This window comes from Solanum lycopersicum, chromosome 3, assembly GCF_036512215.1.
Source record: "Solanum lycopersicum chromosome 3, SLM_r2.1".
NCBI classification, from domain to species: domain Eukaryota; kingdom Viridiplantae; phylum Streptophyta; class Magnoliopsida; order Solanales; family Solanaceae; genus Solanum; species Solanum lycopersicum.
Window position 1 is genome coordinate 12,640,925 of NC_090802.1, and position 22,488 is coordinate 12,663,412.

A 22,488-nucleotide genomic window follows, 5' to 3' on the forward strand; every position below is an offset into this window, starting at 1 on the left:
TCTATAAATTATTGTCTGGTGTTTCATTAGTTACATTTTTTATTCATGCTTAATTTTTTTTTCTAATTCAACTTTTATATTTGTGTAATGCACTTTTAATACAAGCTAATTCACTTTGCGTTTTATTCGTTTGATTTGTTATGATTGAATTACTTGTTTAATTTATTATTGATACAAATTTTATTCAATTTACAAATCATATAATGCTCTTTCGTTTGCTACATTTTGCATTCATGTTTAATTCGCTTCTAATTCAACTTTAATACGTGTGTAATACATTTTTAATTCAAGTTTAATTCGTTTGGAAGTTCACTATGTCTCTTCATTTGTTACGATTAGATTACTTGTGTTTAATTCATTGCTATACATGTTTAGTTCACTTTATAGATCATTGTCTGGTCTTTCATTAATTACGCTTTTTATTCAAGTTTAATTTTCTCTTCTAGCTCAACTTTATTATTTGTATAACACACTTTTAAATACAAGTTTAATTCATTTTACAATTTATTGGTTGATTTGTTACAATTGAATTACTGGTTTAACTCATTATTGATACAAATTTTATTCAGTTTATAGATTAAAAAAAAATCTTTCATTTGTTACATTTTGCATTCATATTTGATTCTCTTCTAATTCAACTTTAATATATGTGTAAAACATTTTAAATTGAAGTTTAATTCATTTTAATTTGTAGTTCATTATGTCTCTTTATTTGTTACGATTAAATTACTTGTCTAATTAATTATAAATACAAGTTTTATTCAGTAGAATTATTGACTACTCTGCAAAAGAAAATTTAAAAAAGAAAACAACAAAAAAGAGTAAAAGTACGAGATGGAGAAAGATGAAAAAAGAAAGAAAGGAGAAAGATTGAGACAAACAAAGAATAAGAAATTAAAAAAAGAAGTGAGAGAGTAAAAGAAGAAAGAGGCAAGAGAGAAAATTATTTATAATAAAATATATTACTAGTATTTTTACATATTGCTATAAATGGTAACAATTAAAGAGTATATCTAAAATAAGTAGTTATTTTTTAAAGGAATCTACTTAAGTAATTAAACCTATATTAGATAGGCGATGGCCAGTGCTCGAGCACGGGCCGAACATGTTACGTTTTAATGCATTGCTCACAATTACTTTTAGATAGTATTGTTAGGAAAAATATTAAAATATTGATATTAGATTGGAATTATAAAGTAGTAAAGAGCTTATCACAAAAAATTGTGTCGTGGCAAGTCACTGCCTTGAAAGCGATTTCGACTCGACTTTGATGCAAATCGCTGCAACCGGTCGCTCACTATGGTTCCACAGTTACTCTCAAACACGTGCACTCGTGGCTAAGAGTTTGGAGGTTTCTCAAAATTAATTGCCAAAAAAATATTCTAAGGATAAGAAGAGGGAGAAAAATATTTTTCTCTTCTTTTTATTTATGTTGGTAGTGTATTTAATATGTTCCCCAAAGCTTCTTCTTATATAGGATTGCAAGAGAGGGAGTTGAAAAATAGAAGGATGTATCTTCTCATTTGAAACGTAATTTGCATTTGTGTTGTTGCATTACATTTAGTTAAATCAAGTTAGAGTAATTAACTCAACATTAATTAACTCAACAAGTATAGCTAAAACAATCAACAACAGGTAACCACAACCTTGGTGCTAACACAGTCATTTCATATATATGTGTGAACTATATAATCGGATTCAAAGATTGAAACGGAGAGAAACTCAGAAAATAGACCTTCGTTAGTAAGTGATTTGCTTTGAAATTAAAAGTACCTATGTTTTATTCCTAGCCTTGACCTACACATGTATGAAATCATTATGTAATATGTTCACACTAAACATTTTGCCACGATGTAGCAATACGTAGTTGTAATTAGAATATCTATTTTATGAAAATTAGATATGTTATGGATAATATGTTGTGAATGTAAGTTAAATGTTAGCTATTATGAGTTTATATTTAAATTTGCACACCCGTGACAAAACAGAGAAGAAAATTTGCATAATTTTTGGCTCTATCGTTGCTCCAAATTGTGGGATTATACCGAATATATTATTGTTATTGTAGTGAAATGATATATTTACATTTCATTGGTGATTTTGCAGTTTATGCACTTCTTAAATATTAGAAAATTTAAATTCTAAGTGGACAATCATGAATAAAGAAAAATTCATCAATGCTGATATTTCTGTGTAAAATTTATAATCTCCTGTTGAATATTGAGTAAGAACTCCATGGAAGGAGCTCTGAGCTTTGAGAAAGAAGAATCAGAGTTGTAACTGAATTTGTGCAAATGAAAAACTGAATTATCATTGAGCTCAATATGTACATTTATACACGTTGTAAATCTAACTAACCAGCAAAAATAACAAACTAACTAACTGAAAGTATAAGCTAGCTAACCATTTACAAATCCTCAAGTCCTAGTTGTATTAACTTATCAAATACCAATACATGATCTTAACACCCCCCCCCCCCTTCAAGTTGGCAGTGATGTAGTGACTGACAACTTGCGCACAATATTGGAATGGCTAGGTTCACTTAAAGCTTTGTTAGAATATCAGCCATTTGTTCTGTAGTGGAGACATGATGGAGAGCAATAAGGCCTTCTTGCTTCTTGTTCCTCACAAAATGACAATCAACTTCTATGTGTTGATGGAATACTGGATTTTTTGCAATATGGATTGCTACCTGGCTATCACAAAACACTGAAATAGGCAAACTGCAGGACTCAGTTAACTAACCCAATAATCTTTCCAACCAAACTAATTCTCCAACCACCTTCCTTACTGCTCTATATTCTGCTTCTGCTGATGATAATGACACTGTTGTCTGCTTCTTTGATTTTCAACCAATAGGACTGTCCCCTAAAAACACTATGTATCCACTTACTAACTTCCGAGAATCAGAACACACTGCCCAGTCCGAGTCACAATAGGCAGTGATTGTACAGTCAGTATGTTTAGTCATGAAAATGCCTTGGCTCAGGTAATTCTTCAAGTATCTCAACACATGAAAGGTTGCTTTAAGATGTGGTTCTCTAGGTGCTTGTAGGAATTGGCTAAGGTGTTGGACACTATGTGTGATGTCCATTCTTGTATTTGTGAGAAAATTTAATTTTCCCACCAGTCTTCTGTAATAAGTTGGATCAGTAAGTAGTGTTCCTTCATTTGAGCTTAACTTCACAGAAGGATCAAGTGGTGATGTTGTTGTGCTGTAATTTGAACAATCAAATTCCTTGATTAAATCTGCAGCAAACTTCTTTTAAGGAATCAAAACACCATCATCCTTTGTATAGAATTTCCAAGCCTAGAAAATAGTGAAGTTTCCCTAGATCTTTGATCTTGAACTGAGCATGTAGATGTGACTTTAAGGACTCAATTTCTGCCAAATCTGTTCCAGTCAATATAATGTCATCTACATATATTGCTACAAATACTATATTCATCCCAACTTTCCTATGGAAAAGAGAATAATCACTAACAGAGTGTGAGTACCCTCTTGAACAAAGTGTTGTGGCCAACTTTTCATACCACTGTTTGCTAGCCTGTTTTAGTCCATATAAAGACTTTTTTAACTTACATACCATCCTCTTATCATCAACCAGTAAACCTTGTGGAAGTGTCATATAAACTTCTTCATGAAGATCACCATGAAGAAATGCATTATTAACATCCAATTGATATAAACCCCAACCCTTCTTGACTGCCAAACCAATCAGTGTCCTAACAGTGGTCATTTTCACCACAGGTGAAAATGCTTGTGAGAAATGTTTTTCCTTTTGCTGATGTCTTTCCTGATTCTAGCTTTATTTCTGTCTTAAGAAAGCTGAGAAATAATTCTACACAGTTGAACTCTACAACTAATGTTTTTGATGCTCACATGATGGATAAGGATATCACCAAAGAAGTCACTAATACTTATGATCCTATCACCCCACCTTTTGTGCTAGATAATGTTGTTGATAATAACACTCACACTACCTCTATTTCATCCCCTGAAACACCAAGAAGCACACACTCTGAACCAGTTCTTAGTCCAATACCTATAATTCCAACTGAAACATATAATGAACCAGCCCTTAGGAGATCTATTAGAACCCACACTATTCCAAAATATCTAAGTGAATATAACTACAAACTACCACCATCACAGTCTCTTTTTTCATGTCCAAGTCACACTCCAAATACCAGTCATCTGAATACCATAGCAGCAACATACACAAATGAAAGAGAATTGGAAGGATCTTTTATTTTCAGCAAAGAAAAACCACTTTACTACTACTAAAAGTTGAGAAAACTCCTTCATGCCTGTATGCACAAATGCTGAAGGAACATACACTAATCTTATCCACAAATTCAAAATAATAGATATAAATATTGCGGACAAATTAAGGATGGTATTAGATTCTATGAAAAAACCACCTCCTATAGCTCCAAATCAGCTTTTATATCAAAGCAAAGTTCAGTCTTCCTCTAAAATCATAGCGGAGGAGAAACACCTTCCTTTTCCTGATAGCCCTCAAGCTAGGCATTTGCTAACCTTGTAACATTCAACCATATCTACTATCTCTTCATTCAACCAATTCTTTTTGTAGAGTATAAGTGACTCTTTAAACTAGTGTTAATGGTATTAATTTTACAAGTCTCAAAAGTTTCTTATTTACACAAAGTCTGTACCAGTCCTTTCCCTTTGCCTCCGCTTCCTCTTTCAACTTCTCTGCCTCTACTTTTTGCAGTAAATACAATGAGCCGTGGAAACTATACTTCACGATGAGTCGATGATGACACTTGTGGAAGAAAAATACATGGAAAAGGCATGAAACCAATGAGACATGGAATTATACTTCACAACTAGAGGAATAGTAATTTTCTTTGACAACAAACACGAATAGTTGGCCAACAATCAAATGAACAAAAATGTGAGATTAAGGCATCAGAAGGAAACTGCCAACTCAGGGACTTCATACCAATCTAACCATTCAACAGGAAAGAAATTATGAATAAGAAAAGCTAGTAGAAGATCTATGAAAGTTTTGTGGCTTAGCAAGAACAAGGAGGTTTAGTGACTGATGCATCCTAGCTTTCATACATATTACTTCCAAATGATAAAATAGAGCAGAATAGTTTGAAACAAATGTCGAAGTTGGTGACTGATACAACTTTTCTGAACAATTCATTCATTCAAATAGTGATTTAATTTGGATAAGAGAATGAAGAAGGTGGCTGGTGTATTTTGATCCACAAAGAGGCGTTAGGTCCATATTTGATTCACTTGTCATGGATCACTGAAGCAATGGTTGTTATTTTCTTACAATAACCTGTATTTGTTAATAAACAGAAACAGAAATAAGATGAAGCAGAAAAAATATAAAATACAAGAATTAATCCAAGTCCACAGAAACTACTGTGTGTCCTTAAGAAATTTAATCCTCTCACTGTACCCAAGGTTATGGATTAATTTCTTCCAAGATAAAACGGATTAAACCTGTTAAAAAAATAGCGGTACCTCAAACTTTTTTAACTTCAACGAACTTAAGAACAACAACAAGTCACACAGACTCAGTCGATCGACACTTTGATTTTATTTGAGAGAAAAATAAATGCAGAGAAAGAAAAAATTTTCAGTGTTTGAAAAATCAAAAATTGACTTCCTTTTATAGTCATTTTCAGCAAGGAACATGTCTGTTCAGTAAAATCTGCTCAGATCCATTTTATCCAGAAAGTTGTGTCTTTTGGAAAAAATAACAACTTTTTGAAAAAATGTGTCTGTTAGGAAAATAACTACTTTTTGGAAAGTAACGTTCAGCAAGGAACATGTCTGTTCAGTGAAATCTGTTCGACCCATTTTATCCAGAAAGTTGTGTCTTTTGGAAAAAATAACAACTCTTCGAAAAAATGTGTCTGTTAGGAAAATAACTACTTTTTGGAAAGTAACCACTTTTCGGAAAAGTAACAACTTTTCGAAATGTTACCCTTACCCGCAAATTTATAAGAGATAATATTAATAGGATTTATTTGATTTAACAAAAATTGATTAAATAAATTTTGTCCAAAAAATTTATCAATCAATCACATCATTTGCCAAATCCAAATCCAAATCCAAAGCCAAAGTAGTTCCCTTACTTTTCATATTCTCTCTTTTCTTTTCTCATTCACACTTACTAAAACCCAACAATCCCCACATGAATGGGGAAGGCTATTGTTAAAACATATGCATGAAAAAAACTTGTGTGTCTTGTAGGTAAAGGTTAATCGCATTTGGATAAGTAGGTTTCCCTTTAAACTTTCCGTAGTGAACATATATCGAATATACTCGGTCAATCGGTAGATTTGATATCTTTGAACCGTCGAGCTTTGGTGTATACCTAGACAACATATGTCACACAATCAACCCTTGAACTGTTCTTAGTTCTCATTGTTTTGTTCGTTTCAGCCATGAACACATTTTGGATAGTAAGTTCTTAAAGAACTGCCCTTACCGGATTCTCCTTGAAGTGGCTTACACTTCACACTTACATAGGTGATTTCTAAATGTGTTATCCCATAGATACACCATTTGATATTCCCTGTATCAAACATAGAAACCATTAAAAAGTCCTTATGTCTTTATCCTGGTTACTAAACATTGTCTCATCATGAGAATGAACCATAAAATAATAATAATAATTTTATTTTTTTTTCTTTGACAATGTTGAACCGTCATCAATGACTTTGTTTTATCTCCTTGAACCTAGATCTTGGGATCTCCAGTCTTCTAGGTAGAGTTATCGCCACGATGACTTGTTCTCGACCATAGTCCCATTCCCGTCGATGATTTCTGAACTCCCTCTCTATTTAGGCCTTTTGTAAGTGGATCCGACACATTATCTTTTGACTTCACATAGTCAATTGTGATAATTCCACTAGAGAGTAGTTGTCTCACAGAGTTATGTCTTCGTCTTATGTGACGAGACTTGCCGTTATACATAATGCTTCCAGCCCTTCCTATTGCAGCTTGACTATCACAATGTATGCATATAGGGGCCATTGGTTTGGGCCAAAATGGAATATCTTCTAAGAAATTCCGGAGCCATTCATCTTCTTCACCTGCCTTGTCTAAAACAATGAATTCAGACTCCATTGTAGAGCGAGCTATACATGTTTGTTTGGATGATTTCCAAGATATTGCTCCTCCACCAATAGTAAAAACGTATCCACTTGTGGATTTTGTTTCAGTTGACCCAGTAATCCAATTTGCATCACTATATCCTTCAAGAACGGCTGGATATCTGTTGTAATGTAAAGCATAGTTTTGAGTGTCATCTTAGTATCCCAAAACTCTCTTCATTGCCAACCAATGATTATGATTAGGATTACTTGTGTATCGACTCAGTTTACTGATAGCGCAAGCTATGTCTGGTCGTGTACAATTCATGACATACATTAAGCTTCCCAATACGCTAGCATAGTCCAATTGAGATTGACTTTCGCCTTTATTCTTTGCAAGATGAAGATTTACATCAATTGGAGTCTTTGCCCTTTTAAAATTCAAAAATTTGAATTTTTCAAGAATCTTTTGAATATAATGAGTTTGAGACAATGCTAGACCGTTAGGAGTTTTAAGAATTTTAATTCCTAATATCACATCAGCAACTCCTAAATCTTTCATATCAAACTTACCAGCAAGCATACGCTTTGTAGCTTTTATATTAGCAATGTCTTTGCTCATTATAAGCATATCATCTACATATAGGCATAAAATAACTTCCTGATTTGTAGTATCTTTAATGTGAACACATTTATCACATTCATTGATCTTAAATCCATTTGACAACATGGTTTGATCAAACTTTGCATGCCATTGTTTTGATGCTTGTTTTAGCCCATAAAGTGACTTAATAAGTTTGCACACTTTCTTTTCTTTACCAGGAACTACAAAACCCTCAGGTTGTTCTATGTAAATTTCCTCTTCAAGCTCTCCATTTAAGAAGGCTGTTTTCACATCCATTTGATGAATTTCAAGACCGTATACTGCAGCTAGTGCAATTAACATCCGAATTGATGTAATCCTAGTCACTGGCGAATATGTGTCAAAATAATCAAGACCTCCTTTTGGCTAAAACCTTTGACAACAAGTCTTGCTTTATATTTGTCAATAGTTCCATCGTCTTTCATCTTCCTTTTAAAGATCCATTTTGAACCCAAGGGTTTGTTCCCGGGAGGAAGATCAACCAACTCCCAAGTATGATTGCTTAAGATTGATTCAATTTCACTATTAACAGCCTCCTTCCAAGAGGTTGAGTCGCTAGACAACATTGCTTCCTTGAATGTTTGAGGCTCACTTTCAAGAAGAAATGTTACAAAATCTTATCCAAATGAAGTAGATGTCTTTTGACGTTTACTGCGTCTTGGACTTTCTTCATTTTGTTCATTCTCTTTTGGTTCTTCTCTGGGTTGTTTAGATCCCCCACTAGATGACTCAAGTCTAGTTTTATACGGATAGATATGTTCAAAAAATTCAGCACTATATGATTCCATTACCGTATTATCATGAATATCCGGATGTTCAGACTTATGAACCAAAAAATGACATGCCTTACTATTTGTGGCATATCCAATGAATACACCATACACAGTCTTAGGTCCTAATTTTACCCTCTTATGTATAGGAACTTGGACTTTGGCTAGACACCCCCACACTTTGAAATATTTCAAATTGGGTTTTCTACATTTCCATTTTTCATATGGAATTATATTTGTCTTTGAGTGAGGCACTCTATTAAGTATCTGATTTGCTGTAAGGATAGCTTCCCCCCACAAGTTCTGTGGTAAACCTGAACTTATAAGTAATGCATTCATCATTTCTTTTAAAGTTCGATTTTTTCTTTCTGCAATTCCATTAGACTGAGGAGTGTAGGGAGCAGTAGTTTGATGGATTATTCCATTTTCTAAACATATTTCTGCAAATGGAGATTCATATTCTCCACCTCTATCACTTCTGATCATTTTGATCTTTTTATCTAACTGATTTTCAACTTCAGTTTTATATTGCCTAAATGCATTTATTGCTTCATCCTTACTATTTAGCAAATAGACATAACAATATCTAGTGCAATCGTCAATAAAAGTTATGAAATACTTTTTCCCACCACGTGATGGTGTTGACTTCATGTCACAAATATCAGTGTGAATCAATTCTAAAGGATTTGAATTTCTTTCAACAGATTTATAAGAATGCTTAGCATACTTAGATTCAACACAAATTTGACATTTTGATTTATTGCACTCAAATTTTGGCAAAATATTTAAGTTAATCAGTTTTCGCAAGGTTTTGTTATTAACGTGTCCCAAACGTTCATGCCATAAACATTTAGACTCAAGCAAGTAAGAAGAAGCAAAATCTTTATTCATATCAACTGCAATTACTTTGAGTTTGAAAAGGCCATCACTAAGGTAGCCTTTTCCTACATACATATAATTTTTGCTTACTACTACTTTATTAGAAACAAATACACATTTAAATCCATTCTTGGTCAGAACGGGAACTGAAACTAAATTCTTTCTCAATTCTGGAACATATGAGACCCTATTCAAAGTCACCACCTTGCCTGATGTCATCTTTAATAGGACTTTGCCAGTTCCTTCCACCTTTGCAATAGCGGAGTTTGCCATAAACAATTTTTCATCTGTAAGTGCTGGAGTATATGATGAAAATAATTCTTTGTTGGCACAAACATGGCATGAGGCACCAGAATCTATCCACCATTCTCTTGGATTTCCAACCAAGTTACATTCTGAAAGCATTGCACAGAGATCATCCATTTCTCCTTTGGATTCAGCCAAGTTTGCTTGATCTTTATTTTTCTTGTCCTTCTTAGGACCCCGGCATTCATTATCCCTATGACCATGTTTACCACAATTAAAGCAGTTTCCATTGAATTTCTTCTTAGGAGGATTGCTTTTTGGACCAGATGCTTTCTTTCTTTTCTTTAATTTTGTGGAATCTTCTTCAACAAAATTTACTCCAGATATTGTTGAATTACCACGTGACCTCTTTTCTGCAGCCTTATTATCCTCTTCGATTCTCAACCTTACTATGAGATCTTCAACAGTCATCTCCTTGCGTTTGTGTTTCAAGTAGTTTTTAAAGTCCTTCCACAATGGAGGTAACTTTTCAATAATTGTAGCCACTTGAAAAGCATCATTCACAATCAATCCTACATTAAAGGTTATGTGAGTATTAAGGGAAAACTTAATATTTCTAACATAGGCATTAAATAAATTTATACCTTCAGCAAGGAGATCATGGATTATGACATGCAATTCTTGAACTTGGGTGATGACAGTCTTACTGTCTATCATCTTATAATCCAGAAATTTTGCCACAATGAATTTCTTCATTCCGGCATCTTCTGTTTTGTACTTCTTTTCTAAAGCATCCCAGAGTTCTTTTGAGGTTTTGGCATTGCTGTACACATTGTACAGATCATCTTGCAGACCACTCAAAATATAATTTTTACACAAAAAATCTGAGTGTGTCTATGCTTCTGTTACCAAGAATCGTTCATCAGCCGGAGTTTCATCTGACATACAGGAACATTCTCATTGATGAACTTCTGCAGACTCAACGTAGTGAGATAGAAGAACATCTTTTGCTGGCATCTCTTAAAGTCGACTCCAGAAAACTTTACAGGTTTCTCAGCCGGTGCTAAGCAGCATTTGAACGATTATGTGCAACCGTTGTTGTTGCAACACTTACTGTTCTAGCATTTGTTTGACTTGAATTAGTCATTTTTTTCTGTCACAAATGGCAGATAAATTAAGTATTTAAAATACTAACAGTGAAGAACAAATCTTTACACAAACTGTTTCTGATTTAACGATAAAGTTTTTATGTTCTTTTAATCGTTAATCGAATGAATTTTTAAAAATTCAAGCAGAGTAGAAAACCATAAAGGTTTAATCTCCAGAAACCTCAAATACAGAAACTGTTAAATTTCTTAAGATTGTTATTTTCTTACAATAACCTGTATTTATAAGGTTAATAAACAGAAACAGAAATAAGATGAAACAGAAAAAATATAAAATACAAGAATTAATCCGAGTCCACAGAAACTACTGTGTGTCCTTAAGAAATTTAATCCCCTCACTGTACCCAAGGTTATGGATTAATTTCTCCCAAGATAAAACGGATTAAACCTGTTAAAGAAATAGCGGTACCTCAAACTTCTTTAACTTCAACGAACTTAAGAACAACAACAAGTCACACAGACTCAGTCGATCGACACTTTGATTTTATTTGAGTGAAAAATAAATGCAGAGAAAGAAAAAATTTTCAGTGTTTGAAAAATCAAAAATTGACTTCCTTTTATAGTCATTTTCAGCAAGGAACATGTTTGTTCAGTGAAATCTGTTCAGACCCATTTTATCCAGAAAGTTGTGTCTTTTGGAAAAAATAACAACTTTTCGAAAAAATGTGTCTGTTAGGAAAATAACTACTTTTTGGAAAGTAACGTTCAGCAAGGAACATGTCTGTTCAGTGAAATCTGTTCAGACCCATTTTATCCAGAAAGTTGTGTCTTTTGGAAAAAATAACAACTTTTCGAAAAAATGTGTCTGTTAGGAAAATAACTACTTTTTGGAAAGTAACGACTTTTCGGAAAAGTAACAACTTTTCGAAATGTTACCCTTACCGGCAAATTTATAAGAGATAATATTAACAGAATTTATTTGATTTAACAAAAATTGATTAAATAAATTTTGTCCAAAAATTTTTTCAATCAATCACATCATTTGCCAAATCCAAATTCAAATCCAAAACCAAAGTAGTTCCCTTACTTTTCATATTCTCTCTTTTCTTTTGTCATTCACACTTGCTAAAACCCCACAATGGTTCCACCCAAAGTACATCAAAATCACGATATCATCTACGTATGACACTAGCACTATGAATATCTTTCTATCCACTTACGACGTCTAAAAACAGTAAATAGTCACCTCAGATAATCCCAGTGAAAATGCTTGAAGTTGCATGGAGTGAACCTGCTAATGAAGTAATTATATCAGCATGTGCACTAAATCATGTTCACAAGAACGGAACTAAGATTATCCACCAATAAAAATAAAAAGATTACCTTAAGAAATCCAACCAACAATCCCTCAGAAGAGAAGAATATATTTGAAAGTAAACAGAGAGAAATTTGTAGTACTCTTTCACATGCTTTGAGAGAGAGTAATAATGTGTAGTATTATGTCTGAGGTTCTACTTGTATGAGGGTTTATTTTAGGCTTAAATCTGTGGCCCCTTAAAGATGTCCACAGAATTCACTTAAACACCTAAACTAAGACTTATACCTATTGAACATCTGGATTATCAAGAAATGTGCCTGTTAAATACAAAACGCTGATGTGGCAAAATAAGTGTATCTCATTGCTGCTGAGCGCGTCAATGCATTTTTTTATTTTTTTAAAAAATATTTATACCTACTTTATTGACACTTGGCATGCATTGACTAAATATATAAAAAAATAATTTAATTAAACATAAATCTTTTAAATAAAAAAAAAACAAAAAAACCACACTCATCTTCCTTTAACCCACCATTTTAAAAACTTCAAATTTCTCTACCTTTTGTTATGATTCATTTTTTTTTCCATTTTCTGTAAACAAAGTAAGTATCTGTTGAATTTTCAAGAAGAAGAAAAAATGGACCATTTGGAGTTAAAAAATTGACTAATATCTGTACATTTTTATTTTCAATAACTCCAATTCAGCAACTATCACCATTCATAAACTTATTAGAAATGCTATAAAATATTTGATATAATTTTAATTTTTCTTTGTTGTCGATTTCAAAATAATTTATCAAGGTTGATTATATTTATAAAATCGGAATAGTCGTCGGAGGAATAGCATATAACAAAGAAAATGAAAGAGGAAAACATTTGGTGGATGAATTCGAAATGAGATGGGGTTAGGCATTTTCTTTTTTGTTATGCAGAGGAATGGTGATTGTGGAACAACAGAGAAGAAGATGAAGAAAAAAGGGCAATAAGTTAGATGGGGTGAGGGTGGGGGGAAAGATTTTTTGTTTTATCAATTCAATTTTTTATATATTATTAAAGGCAAAGAAAATATTCTTTATTTTTCAAAATTAAAATTATGGGCCCATATGCCACGTGTCGTAGTTCTATTCGTAATTTTGTCAAGATAATGAGTGTGCATTACACGCACAATATTTGTAAAGGTAATTGTTATTTTATGTTCAATAGATAAATATTTATTAATATTAAAGTGTCGAATAGGTAAGAGTTTCAGTTGAGGTGTCTAAATGAATTACGTAGACAACTTTAAGGGGCTATTGATGACTTAAGTCTTTATTTTGTTATATCTTTATTCGTGGGATCCATGTTTTATTGTCTTTTTTTTTACTTTTACTTATCTTTCTTATTTTTCTCTTTCCTCTTTTTGTTATTTTTTGATTTTTCGAAATCTAATTTGAAATAAATTTAATTACTCTATCTATTGGTATAGTGAAAATAATTTATTTTTTTACTTATTTATTTTTATTTTAAAATTATTATTTTTGTCATTAAATAGTTACATAATATATTAATAACAAAATTATAAAATATAATTAAATAAAACTAGTTTAGTAAATTGAATTTCTAATAGAATGAAAGGTTATGTGCATGGTTATTATTATTATTATTATTATTATTATTATTATTATTAGGTATTTGACTATAGAATTCATCTTTCTCTCTATATATAATTGAAAATAGAATTATATTGATAATATAACTTCAAAAAGAAAATATTGTGTTTTAAATTTTCATGGTCAATAATCAATTTTCGAATAAAGTGAAAATTATTTTGTAAATAGATAAAAGTTCTGTTTAAATGAATTCTAAAAATAGAAGTTAAAAATTAATGAAATAGAAAGACAAAATTTAAAATATAATAATTAAAAAACGGGAGGAAAAGAAACAAAAATAATTTTAATAATCAATTTTAATAGGATTAGTGGCCATCCGAAGAATTAAGTTGAATATTTTTATTCCCATAGCCTTTAATTATAGAATAATAAAAATTATAGTTTCAAAAACATTTGCTGTTAAAACAAATTAAGTAAAGAAAATTAAATTTCTCTTTGTTCACTTTTATTTATCATGTTGTGTTTTTCAAAAGTCAATATGATTAATTTTCAATAGTCAAATTAGATTAAATTAATTTGATGTTTTAAAAAAAATTAGATATTCAAAAATTATATGAAAAACACTATAAATTGTAAATTTTTTGCATATCAATATGATGAAAAAATACATTTAAAAAATACTACTCAAAATTTTTAACTTCTTATAGTTTGACTCTAACTATAGAAATCATGACAAAGAACAGTAGACAAAGAAAATATTATTTTCATCTAAATAAACTAATGTAGCAATTAAATTGATTTCGAAATACACGATTTGAAAAAAATCTAGAAAAAACAATGAAAGAGAGAGAAAAAAGAAGTAACAAAGAGAAATAAAAGTGAAAGAAGACAATAGAACATGGGCCCACAAATGAAAATATAATAAAATAAGTGTTCATACAATTAAAACTAGTTGTACCTCACACATAATAAAATTTTTCGTAAGTATTTATTATGTCAAGATGAGTGCATACATTACATGTTTTCTATGTAGAAAATAACAAGTACACGTAGAAGTACATATGTTTTATGAAAAAATAAAGTAATACAATTTAACTTGCTTTTGGTGTAATATTCTTATGCTGTGTTCGTCCCCATCCTTGTTCACTTATAAATAGAAGTAAGGAGTTATAATTCAAACAATTAAAAAGTACCACGGATCAATTAAAAAGTACATAATAAAGTATTTTAAAGATCATATTGATAAAGTTGACATTTTCTAAAGGCGAAATGGTCTGGTGGACCCTCGTACTTGTATTAGTTTGTATTCTCGATATTCCTACTTAGCCTTTTGTCATCTGGACCCCTGAACTAATCAAAATGAGATTTTTAAACCCTCTGACCATATGTGTAGCTCACTCTCCTCACATAAATGACATGTCATATCTACGTCAGATTTATTAATGCCTTGTCATAATTATTTCATAACTATTTTTAAAAATTATTAATCAAAAGTATTTAATAAAAAAAGTAAAAATAATAAAATCTTAATTTATTTTTAGAGTATTATTTCACCATTTTCTATTCAACTTCATTACTCCAATTTCATGTTTTGAACTTTCATATGTTTTTATGTGTTTTGTTTGATCTATTGATATGTTTGTTTAATAATAGAAAAAGTGATGAAGATCTTGGTGAGCTATAATGGAAAAAGATGAAACCTCCGTATATCTAATTTCCCAATTCACTGCCAAAATCCATGGAGAAATTTCATGCCAAACCCAATTTTTTTCCCCTTCTTCATAATCATTTTCGTACCAAACACAACCTTTTTCCTTCTTCGGAATCTATTAACATCAATTTACCAAATCTTGGGTATGACTTGAGTTCATTGATTTACTGTTGAGAGAAAGCGGCATTGATGGTATTCATCGCAGCACTAAATCGCAATCGCCGGAGACCACTATTTCACAGTGGAGTAAGGGAGAGAGGCGGCACCGGTCAATGTAGAGAAGAACGAGCTAGTGAGGGTGCGAAGTGATGGTGGTGAAGAGGTTTTTCGATCAGATCTGTTGGTGGGATGACTTAAGTTGTTGATTTTGTGGAGGTTGGAGGAGGAAAGGAAATTGGTGATGGTGTGCGGTGGAGATGTAGATAGGTGAGGGAGAGAGTTTATCGATTTCATCGGCGAAAATGGCGACGACGGTGGTGATGACTTTTTCATAGATTTTGAATGAAAAATGGTGAAATGGATGAGATATTTGGTGAAGAAGAAGGAATTTTTAATTAATTATTTTTTTTAAATTTATTTATTTTATAATTTTAATTTTTTTAATCCGAAAATGTCATTCACTCGCCTTAGGTGAAATCACACACTTGCGTCAACTCAACCATCTTAAAGCTACATAAGCGTGGTCAATGGTCAGAAGGGTCCGATATATTGTGTTTTATTGAATCTAAGGGTCCAGATGACAAATAGAATAAGTAGAGGGGTTCAAAATACAAACTGATACAAGTATAAAGGTCCACAAGACCATTTTGCCTTTTCTAAATAGTATTCTAAAACCTATAATTAAGAAAATAAAAGATTTAATCTAACTTTTTAAAATAAGAAATAACAAAAAATGACAAGTGATTTTAGTATATAATTTGATTTTTATTGCTTTTTAATTTTCTTGGAAGTAATCTGAAAAAATAAATATGTTTATAAAGTACTGGTTTGCATTCTTATTAACAGGGAAAAATACGCAATTAAGCAAACTTATACAACTTAATTATGCATTATAGTTATAGTTTGCTATAATTACCATTCATGACTAATATTATACAGTAATTATGTGGGTTGACTTCGACTTTGTATAATTAGCGACATTTGTATATGTATAATTCACTAAAATATACAAATACATATGCATAATATACAATTATCTAACCAAAATACATATATAATTCACATCTCTCCCACTCTTTGCCCTCTCTCGTCCACCTCTCTCCTTTCTCTCCCAATCTCGCTTGCCATATATATAAGTGCATATATATAATATACAATTATCTAACCTATTCATCTCTCTGCTCTTTGTCGCTCGCCTCTCTCCTCCCGCTCCCAATCTCGCTCACTTCTCTCCTTCATCTCTCAATCTCTCTTGCCATATATACAAATACATATGTGGAATAAACCATTATCTAACCTATATACATATACAATTCACCTCGCTTCCATTCTTTGTCCTCTCTCGCTCGCCTCACTCCTCTCTATAACATGTAACTACAAATTTCAATTATTAAACTGTAGCTACAAAAAGTAATTAAACTATTTTTGAGTGACTATAAGTGAAAGTTCATCTAAGTCAGATTAGTTTGGTTCTCACAAAAACCTTATAGCATTAAACATGAATTGTGTTTGGAGGTTCAAAGGCTTCTACAATCTTAAAATGTTACAGACACAAATAGTTTCTTGTAAAGAAAAGAAAAGCGTTGGTACAACTTGACATCGACCTTGTTGTCTCAGAAATATTCTCAGCAGTTAGACCTTTTTTTCTGGGTCAAACAGGACTATTTGCATCATGGGCTAACAAATAGAGTTGAAGTATCTTCATACTTAAAACATCTAAAGAAAATCAAACCATACCATGTGTTTAACAAAATTCTACTGAGAACCCGAAAAAAGAAACTTCAAAATTTAACATTTATAACAATACCAAACATAAATCCTCTAAGAAACTAAATCCATAAGGAGTAGTAGATGCTATAATGCCTACATGAAAACAGAAATGAGAAAATAACATAACCAAAAAGTCTCTCAAGAAAGTTGTTCCAACATCAATCTCTTAACGATTAGCCTTGGCAACCCTTTCAATCTCGTCCTTCTTCTTAATAGCATAGCTATTTGAAGAACCCTTGGCAGCATTGATGAGTTCATCAGCAAGGCACTCAGCTTCCTGAACCTAAACCCAACAAAAAGGAATTAAATGAAAAAAGGAAAAGAAAATGATGTAAAGATCTAGAAGATAAACATAAAAGTCCAATCAAGTGTGTAAAATAACCCAGAGAATGACTATAAATGATGTGATGCTCAGTACTGACAATTTGGTCACAAAGCAGGCCTCAAATTTGATCACACTTCCTTCATGAAAGCTCTCATTATATCAAAATCTTGGCAGGTAAGATATCTTTGTTAAATTCTCAGGTAGAGATTTAGAGATGTATAAGTGACCACCCTTGATGATCAAAGCTAAGAAATGAAGGAAAATTCCCATGTTTCGTTCCTGCAATGTTAAGCATTTAAGGTTAGTTAAAAGTAAGCAATTAAAATCTAAGCTAGTGGATAAACATGAAATGAATGAGAAAATTAAATTTTAAACGTAATCTTGAAATGAAATATGATCATTTAAAATATTAAATTACTATCATGTCAAAACAACTTCTCCAGAAGATGCACTATCAAAACTACAAGCTAATAATGATGAATTAGTTTCTCCTAAATTAGTACCATCTATATAAGATACTTTTGCAACCTTAGAAATCTTAATGTTATCACTACCCATAATAGTGTAACTACTCTTTCTATATATGGGCTATGGTTTAGTCTAACACTTAAATAAAATCGTCTTCCACACAAAGTAGAAAAGAAAGGGAAAAAGAGTACTCCTTCAAAGAACAACCCTAATTGTTGCTAAAAACACAATATTTATCCTACTATTGTTACTAGTTTAATAGTATATAGTAATATGCAGGGACTAACATATGCTCATTTGCACGTCTCATATTATGTCGCTTACATTGATATCATTGTAGGTGCAAGCTAGACATTCTTAAGAAGAGGAAAATGTTTTCTCTTCACAAACAAAGAAAGGGAGCATTTTATGAGCAGACATCTTTGAAAGAACATCAACAAACCATATTTTCTCTGAGGAAATCATTCACTAAATATATTTTATGAGTTGCGTACTACATACAGAGTGTGAATCTTGAAAGCAAGGAAAAATCGAAGGATAAAAGGAAGCTCAATCACAATCAGAATTCTGAATTATATTTATAACTGAATGATATATTTAAATAAACAGAAAAGAGAAACATTGTTCTTCAGCCTTTTACTTTTCGAAATATGAGCTAGAAACGTCTAATATGAAAACTTTATTGTGTGCTAACATGTTTAATGTGAAACAAACCATAATTTAAAAATCCAAATGAAATTTATTCCTCCATATTTATATTACTAAAAGAATCAATATAGTTATTCCCTCCGAGCAGTCTGCTTTGTACAAAAATTAGAAGCTTTTGCCTTCAACTTCTTTTAGTATAACTTTTGCCTCTTTCCTAGGACAAACTTATTCAAATCTGCAGCTGCAGAGATCAAACTCTATTTTTCCAAACAGTACCCAAACTCAAAATAATCAAAATTTAACATAGATGTAGACAATTTTTGTTGAGAAATATGCAGTGATGTTGAATCTTCTACATAGCTCAAATAAGATTCAGATTGACATCTTTAATGGAAACATGTCAAATACTAAGCTGAGGCCTGATTTCGTCATTGAGGAAGTTGTCCTGAAACTAAAAGTGTCTGCACAATAGGCCTTGTTTCAATAACAGATTGCAATATTTTCCCTTCAAATACTTATTTCGGTTGATTAGGAAAAGAAATCAACTGTACATTTTGACTTTCTATAATCCCAAATTGAGGTATTCATTCACTTATTGATAAGACCATAAAAAAGACCATGTTCGACATGAAACATGTACTACACATTTTTTACTAAGTTTGAGCTTGAGCCTTGTATAACCAAATAAATATCTTATCAAATGAAGAGTTGTAGTTCAACACTAATGATAAAAGAAATACAGTAGCAAAAGGAAGTGCAAATGTCTATGTTGATACTTTGTGTGTAGTGCCATTAGACTCTAGGTGCTAACTTAATTGTCATTGAAGTATAAAGGAACCAAACGAATGTAAGCAACCATATGTCTAGAAAAGACAAATAGAGTTAACATTTTAGAGTTAAGGGCTAACCATTTCCAAACAATATTTACTCAGATTTTAGGGTTAACTCGGAAAAACACCTTTGTATACTGATATACGGCTCACAACATCCATTTCAAGACAACATACATGAATCCTGCTACGAATTTGAGAAAGAAAAATCTTGAAATCACATTATACGCCTATTCAACCATCAAAATTAAGAGAGACCAAATAGATTTGATGGAATACTTCAATCCATCCTTCATTTAGTCCTCTAAGAAGTTTTCGTTTAAGAGGATGACGATTATTATCAAATTTAAGCATCCAAATAAAATTTTAGTGGAAAAAATTAAAGAAAGAAAGAACCTCACTATATAAAGAGAAGTATATTATACATTTGAAACATATTTCTAAATATAAATGATAAGAAGTTGTCCGATAATAACATACTTATTGATTTATTGACTAATGAAGCAAAAATTTTTTGTCCAAAAAACAAGGAAAAACTTATTCAAAACTTTCACCGAACATTACATATGCATGTACAACTTCTTCATGCTTTACCTTTAACCAAAAAAAGGTAAAAGTAGTCCATAACTCTATCATCTAGCCGATGTCCTTGGTCTTTCAAAATCTATGTATTGCCCTTATATGTTGACATTCTTATTTTGAGAAATATTTTATCTTGGTAAAAATAATATTTACAGTTTAATGAAATGCTGAAAAAACTGTATATTATATCTAAATTTTCTCGCTAACACAAAGTTTAACTAATAGCAACAACTTGCAATTGAAATAGATGCAAACAAAGGACAAACCATTTCTTGGGAAAAATATATATATAAACAACAGACATCTAGTAGAAACAAAGCACGTACCTTTTGGATCATTCACGTACAAAGGAATACATAGTAGAAAATCTGTAAAAAAAAATTTAAAGTTAGTTTAGGCATACTATCAAACACCTTAAGTGCGTCACTTAAATTGAATTAGTTGTTGCAACTACAGAATACTTGTTAGAATTTAAAAAAAAAAAAAGCAGAGGCACATCTAGTTACATAGATTTTAACAGCACAAACGAAAAAGTAAATTTATAAAAGAGACTTTGAGATAGAATCTAGACATGCATGAGTAAATTAGAAAAAAAAATGTTAATATGTAGGTATAAAATTTAATTGAAGACAACTTAAAAGTTGTTATAATGATTACAATTAAAGAAAGTGCACTAAAACAACAAAAAATTAGGGAAGAGATATATCAGCACAAAGAGCACACAATTACGAGAACGAACAATCAAGGAAGCAGAGGTGAAATTTGAAATTCCAAATAGAAAAATTATTTTTCATGGAAAAAGTAAAATGGAGAAAGAGGAGGCATATTACCAAAACAAATGGTAGAGAAACTATGAGAAGAGTGAAGAACAAAGCCAATGTTGAAAAGAGAAGGATCATAGGAATTTGTAAGATAGTCTGCTTGCACTGTAAAGTGGTACGTGGTTTGCTAGAAGACAATACACGTGTTAGCAGAAAAAATAGGAAAAACTAAGTTTGTTGTACACCTCAAAAAATCTTCTGTACAATTTGCTTATGTTGTGTTCGTCCTCTAATCTGTCATTTCTAAAAAGGGATAGATATCCTTTTTAGTTATTATATAAAAATAAGACTTAAGTCATCTACAGTCACTTTAAGTTTTTGTATTATTCACTTAGATATCATAATCGAGATTAGTATCTATTATACACTTTAATATTAATATATATATATATAAAATACAAAATGAAAATTACTTTTAAAAATAATGTGCGTGTGTATCTTGAAAAAGTCATAAATAAAACTATGACATATGACATGTGGGTCTAGTTTAATCATAAAAAATAAATTTTTGATTTTAAGAAATAAAAAACAATTTCAACCATTAACCTTTTGATCTTTCTTCTTTCTTCGGCTCACCACTGTCACCCACGTTCTCAACTCCTCCAGCAAGATTCTTTTTTTCTTCTAATTATAACTATGGGATTAAGCATAATATAAATAGTGAAATATTATGATGTGTAGCTTAGCAGAGTGATGTTTGTGAAAAATAAATTAGCGTTAGTGAATGATGACGACAAAGAGAAATCGATAGTACTCGAGTCATTTCTATAGAATTCTCTAATATTACTTTAATAAATTTAATGAATTTGTATTTTAATTTGATTGATGATGTTTGCGTAAAATGATCAGAAATAAAAAACAAACGGACGTCAGCAAATTTTTTTAAACTCCAATATCAAAAATCTCTTTCTTCTTACAAAGTTAATCCATGGATTCAATTTTCTTAATATAAAGAATGAAAAAAAATACAAAAGTTTGAGAATGAAAATGGAAGAAGAAGATTAGAACATGGAGGAAAGGAGTGCAGAAGTTTGACCAAAAAAAAGATGAGAAGAAAACTTTTTGCTTTCTTTTGATGATTAAAAATATTTTAAATGAAAAAAAATTAATTATTATTGTCAAGTGTCGATAAAAGTAGAAAGGTCCAATTTTCTAATAAAAAAATATATTATTTGGATCTATTCACGCTCTTAATATACGTGAGATCTATATTTATCGTCACATTCACATTTTGTGTTTAATAGATAATTTTTTTTATATTTTAGGTGTTTAATAGGTACTAGGTACTGGTGTTGATTGGGGTGTCTAAATGAATTATTCAGACAAATTTAAGGAATCATCGATGACTTAAGCTTAAAAATAAATATTTCTTATTTTTTTTATCGATTACTAACTTTGATTTTACGTATAATTTCAGGTTTTAGAATATTAAATTAAATTTTAATTACATGAGTGGTCATAATCAATGCCTTCAATGTAATAGCGATAAAAAATTAACACTTACAAATTATTTATTAATAATTTGAATTTTTAT

The 22,488-nt window shown here is 31.1% G+C and overlaps 1 long non-coding RNA gene across 1 annotated transcript; it reads right to left on the reverse strand.

Annotated features, from left to right (window-relative positions):
- Positions 1 to 17,195: 17,195 nt before the first annotated feature.
- Positions 17,196 to 21,199, reverse strand: LOC101256359 (uncharacterized). The gene is made up of 4 exons (XR_182531.5): positions 20,964 to 21,199; positions 20,460 to 20,501; positions 17,703 to 17,884; positions 17,196 to 17,563 (listed from the first exon to the last, which is right to left on the reverse strand). It is a non-coding gene; the product is annotated as an uncharacterized lncRNA (long non-coding RNA).
- Between the last annotated feature and the right edge of the window lie 1,289 nt (positions 21,200 to 22,488).